Source organism: Canis lupus, chromosome 29 (assembly GCF_011100685.1).
Source record: "Canis lupus familiaris isolate Mischka breed German Shepherd chromosome 29, alternate assembly UU_Cfam_GSD_1.0, whole genome shotgun sequence".
Taxonomy (NCBI): Eukaryota; Metazoa; Chordata; class Mammalia; order Carnivora; family Canidae; genus Canis; species Canis lupus.
Window position 1 is genome coordinate 5,174,308 of NC_049250.1, and position 5,483 is coordinate 5,179,790.

At 41.3% G+C, this 5,483-nt stretch overlaps 1 pseudogene; it reads right to left on the reverse strand.

Annotated features, from left to right (window-relative positions):
* Nucleotides 1-3,173: 3,173 nt before the first annotated feature.
* LOC106557998 lies at nucleotides 3,174-4,479 on the reverse strand (annotated as a pseudogene).
* Between the last annotated feature and the right edge of the window lie 1,004 nt (nucleotides 4,480-5,483).

Genomic DNA, 5,483 nt, shown 5'->3' on the forward strand with positions numbered 1-5,483 from the left:
AGAAGGGGATGTCCATCTTTCTAGAGCACTATTCCAATGTAGCTCTGAAAGATAGTCATGAAAGGGTATTGTCCCACTGGGAAGAACTGTGGGCAGTATATATGGTTGGCCATTCTATAGAAGAGATGGTCTGAGGTATGAATCTACAGTGACTTATGGGCAGTGGCTAAGGTGTTGTTCAATTAAACAAAGGATCTGAGAAGAACAAAGACATCTGGGGAGAATGTTTATGGCTAGCCCTCATGAAATGGATTCAGAAAGTGAGGATAGTTGAGTAATGCCACCCAGCAGGCATGCACTGTGAAAGTAGCCTCAATCACCAAAGAGAATGAAATGAACATCCTCTGATGTCAGACAGCCTATTTCTGCCACCTTGATATTTGCTCCCTGGGCTCATGCAAAATAAGTCTTGATGGCAGGGACAAAGCCCATGAATCCAACCACAACTCAGAATGGATTACACCTCACTGGGGTTAATCTGACCACTGCCACTACTGAGTGCCAACCTGCAAACAGCAGAGGTAATACAGCCTTCAATATGATTCCATCACCCTGAGGAACTGGCTGACTGCATGGTTGCAGGTTGATTAGATGTATACCTCAGATTTAAGTTTATCTTCCTTGTCTGTAGCACTGTTTGTGGACTTATAGAAGGCCATCTTCATCAGCATGATACCTTATTCACAATTATCTTTGAACAAATCTTTTTTCTTTTTTTTTTTTTTCTTTTTTCTTTTTTTGGAAATGAGCTCATGTCCACAGAATTAATGTGTCTTACCCACAAAACTTCTGAGTTTTATCGCTCAGAAGCAGCTGGCTTGACAAGATGGTGAAACCACCAGTAGAAGATTCAGTTATTTTATCATCTAGGAAATAGCACTGTTTGGGACACTGTTTATAGGATGCATTATGTTGTAAGTCAGAGACTAATTCATGGTTTGGTCCCTGCTACATCTAGAATTTTCAGGTCTGGAACCAACGGGAGGAGGAGATGAGAGTGGCCTCTATCACTGTTAAACCTAACAACTCACATCAGAAAATTTTGCTTTCTTTGTCTACCATTTTGGACCAAGTATGTTTGAAGGTTCAAATATCCATGAAGGAATGCTTCCACCAGAATTCACAATCCTGGTTCTGTTACATTGGAAGCCAAGAATGCTTCCTGGCTCTTTGGAGTTCTTACTAAGCAACCGAAATGCAGACATTTCAACCCCAATTACCTAGAGAGGAAACTGGGTTGCTGATATAGAACAGGGAAAGGCTATCCATGTAAGGAATCCAAAGGATTCTCAGGGATGCTTTTTTGTCATTAGCACTTTGTCAAATTGTATTCAATGAAAACTGCAGTCACTCTATAAAGAGGGCCTCCAAGAACTCAGACCTACATGAATAAAGGTTTGGGTCACTTCACAAACTGAAGAATACTTCCAGCAGAGGGGCTGGCAGAGAGTAACAGAAAGATGAGTTGTAGAATATCGCAGTTATGATGGTAAACCTGGATTTCCTGATCAACTTACAAAATCAGGAGCTAGGGCAGTAACATCTTATGTGAATGAATGGTTTTCTTCCTTCTCCTCACCTTACATAATAAATATCATTAATGGTGTTAACATTTTAGGTTTTAGAAGGGAGTATTGACTGAATGGACTTCCTCTTGCAATAGCTCTTCTAATGATATGGAAATTTGTGTGACCCTGGCACCAGGCCCACTATTTTCATCCATATAAAGAACTCTTGAAATCCCAAAGACAAGAGTGGCCAAAGACAAGAGGGACAAAGGAGTGGACTTTCCTGAATGTCCTCTGTTTGGCCTCCTAGATTTACTGACCACAATGCTTCATCCTTTGCTGCTCCTCAAGGTTACATCACTGCTCTGCTGTCTGAGCTACATCACTTCGATCCTGGCCTTCTAGCTTCTGGTTGTGTTTTGTCAATGATTTAGATGTCAGAAGTGGGGAAATGTCAAGGTGTTTGCTCCTCTGTCTCCTTCCAGTGGCCCTGGGGTTTGGCAGTGGCTTTCTCCTTTCTCAAAGGCCAGATCTCCTTCCTGCCAGAGGGGCCACTGCTGCAGCCACAGCTTTTCTTCATCCACTGTGTGCCCTATCCCAAAAGATGAAAGCTTCCCACTGAGCCCCACCCTAACTGCTTCAGGTTGCTTAATTGCTTTCCTCAAGCCTGCTCACACCTCTGTGAAGAGTACTCATCATGTCTGCTATTTATTTCCAGCTAACAAATTCTCATTTCCATAGATTCCCTTTTGTGAGAAAGCAAACATTCAAAAGTAGAATAAATCTATTTTTAATGATCTCCAAATTAGCTGTTTCCCAAAAGAAAGAAAAAAAAAAACTAAGAACTAGATTTTTACTAAGATAAACATTTGTGCACTTCATGTAAAAATTTCAACCTCCTGAGGCTTTTTTTTCTTTTTTTTTTTTGTATTTTTTTTATTTGAGTTCGATTTGCCAACATATAACACCCAGTGCTTATCCCATCAAGTGCCCCCCTCAGTCCCCTTCACCCAGTCACTCCGTGCCCCCGCCCACCTCCCCTTCCACTACTTCTTGTTCATTTCCCAGAGTTAGGAGTCTCATGTTCTGTCACCCTCTCTGATATTTCCCACTCATTTTCTTAGCTAATGTTTCTCTTTCATTTCCTGTGACACATGGTCAACTATCTTTTATGTTTTTAAATAAAATGATAACCCTAGAAAGGACAAGGAGGATAATCATTCAACATTAATTGACGATCTATCAATGATCAGAATTTATGCATTCACAACAGTATGAGAGGAATGCAAAACCCAAACTATGTATGCATTTATTTAAAAGTCAGTTTCAAGGTTCTACTGTATGAACAGACATTTTTTTCTCTGTCAGTAGAAAGACCAGTGCTGGGTATGGGCATGTAGTAACCATGACACAAAGTGTTAATCTCTCAATTGAGCAGAAAATTCCAGATTCCTGTCCTTCGTTTTCCCAGGAAGGATCGTGTGAAAGGATTCTTCAGAGCCAATTGTTCTCACTATCAAATAATAGTCACTAACATTGTGTTTTGTTCAAGAGTGAATTATGGAAATGTCTGTGATACACCTGGAGGGCAATGGATCAGGATGTTTGAAAGAAGCCCTAAATCAACTTTCCAGGCACCAGTGCCATGCCAGCACTGAGAATAATTCAGGAGCTAGACGCCTCACTTTTCCTATTTTTCATTCCCGACATTCAGATGCAGATAGGTTTGCCCAAAGCCCTCAGGATCCTTAAAAAATCTTTTTTTAAAAGAAGAACTTTCACATCATTTACCACAGTATCAAGGAAATAATTTTGCAAGTAGAAAATCTTCCTAAAGTAAAGACCAGTGGCAATGAGTCCTCCACTAACAGAGCAGATTTTTTCCACATATCTCAACGGTTTTTCCTCTAATGACTCATCCTCCTTCTCAATTGATAGCAAATGGGGAGACATAAGGTTTGCCTTGAGTGTCTCCACTGGCACATGAAAGTCCTTGGCCATGTTTCCAGGAATGCATTATCCAACCCAAAGTAAGACCTGTAGAGGTGTAAAGTATCCACCAGCTTCTCCACCTTGTTATCACTGATCAAGCAACAGCCTCAAGGGATGGTGGCTGTTGCTCCAACCTTCATGGCCTCCAACCAGATCTTCTGTCTCAGAGAATCCCTCTTCTGGTCAATGGCAGACTTGGTAATATTGCATGAAGATGTGAGGTTTGTGGGCTGGGACTTCCCTCAGAAGGGTGATCTCCAGGCTTTGGAAATCATAGTTAAAGCAACTCAAAGCTGAAGACGAAGATCTGAGCATCACTCATATTGGCCTCCATCAGATGTTTCACATAGCCATTGCAGATCATTTGCAGAATTTTACCCTTATTGAAGTTTTTGCGTTGGCTAATTTTTATTATGTAAATCACTGTCCACCTTAGTTCAGACAAAGTAGATATTCTTCTTCATTTTTCTAATTGCTGTAGCTAATTGTACATCATTGATTGTGAAGCATGTAGAAGAGATGATAATAAAGAAATTATACTCCCAATATTTCATTTTCTTCAGATACTCAGTGGTAAAAAGGTAGTGGTCCCTATGCCAGATAGGTTTCACAATATCACATTGGGAAAGTATTTGTGTTTATATTTGACTCTCTTCAACGTTGTCTCCACCAGCTTGGTGGCAGCCACTTCTACCTCTTGTCCCATGCCCTTCAGGCATTGATGAAGCTGGACTTCCCTGCCCCAGACTCTCCAATAACAGCAAAGTTCAGAGAGGTATTTTCAATTTTTCTCAATGCATCACTAATCATAAACCACTTTCTGAAGGTCCCTCTCCTTTAGATGTGATTGAATCAAATTGATGGTTTCCTGAGGGACGATTTGGCTTCCCAGCTTCAATTCCCTAAAAAACTTGCCAACTCTGGAGTCCAAACCACCATCCACCATATGACAGGATGTGGTAGAGGAAGACTGACCCATGGCAGGAACAGTAGAAGGCACTCGAAATTGAGCTCCCTCAGCCTGGCCTTCCAAGCCACCAAGCAGAAAAGGCAGGGCTCGTGCTGTGCCACGTGGGGGCAGGGAAGGCACTGGACGTTCCTTATGGGAACATGCTGTGCCCGTCCCCTCCTCGTCTTCTTATACATCACGCATCAATGGACGTTTGAAGGACCTTTTTAAACACCTGGTGGAGTTGGTTTCAGAATGATTTGGCATGGCACTGCCAAATTACGTTGCATGGCGGAGGTGGCCATGAAGTTTTGCCATTTCATCTCGCTTTTTGCCTTACGTGGCGCCACCATCTTAAACAGGAGTGAATAACCCTCCTGAGGCTTTTGGGTGGTTCAGTCTTGTTGGACTTTTGATTTCAGCTCAGGTCACGATCTCAGAGTCGTGGGATCCAGTCCTGCGTCTGGCTTGGTGCTGGGTGTGGCGCCTTCTTAAGATCCTCTTCCTCCCTCTCTCTGCCCCTGCCCCTGCTCACATTCTCTCTCTCTTTCCCTCCCTCTTTCTAAAATAAATAAATAAATCTTTGAAAATATTTCAAATTCATATCAACAAGATGTGACTAGTTTCCCATTGGCAAAGTCTCCATACTTTGTTCTTCTCCATGTATCAAGGAATCTATATATAAAAATCAATCCATACTTCAAGAATGTACCTATGCAAGTAAGTATAGAACATAAAACATAATGAAATTAATCCATTTAGATAACTAGTGACCAACCTTGAGGTCCTTGTGGATCCTCAAAGTTAATAATGGTAGATTGTCAATCAATTAAAACAACTATGAAAATTTGATATAAACCATCATTTGCCATGATGTCTGTGAGGAAGTAATGTGGCAACATACAGAAGATGTTTTATTTTTTTAAAGATGTATTTATTCATTTGTTTGTTTATTTATTTATTCATGATAGACATAGAGAGAGAGAGAGAGAGAGGCCGAGACACAGGAGGAAGGAGAAGCAGGCTCCATGCCG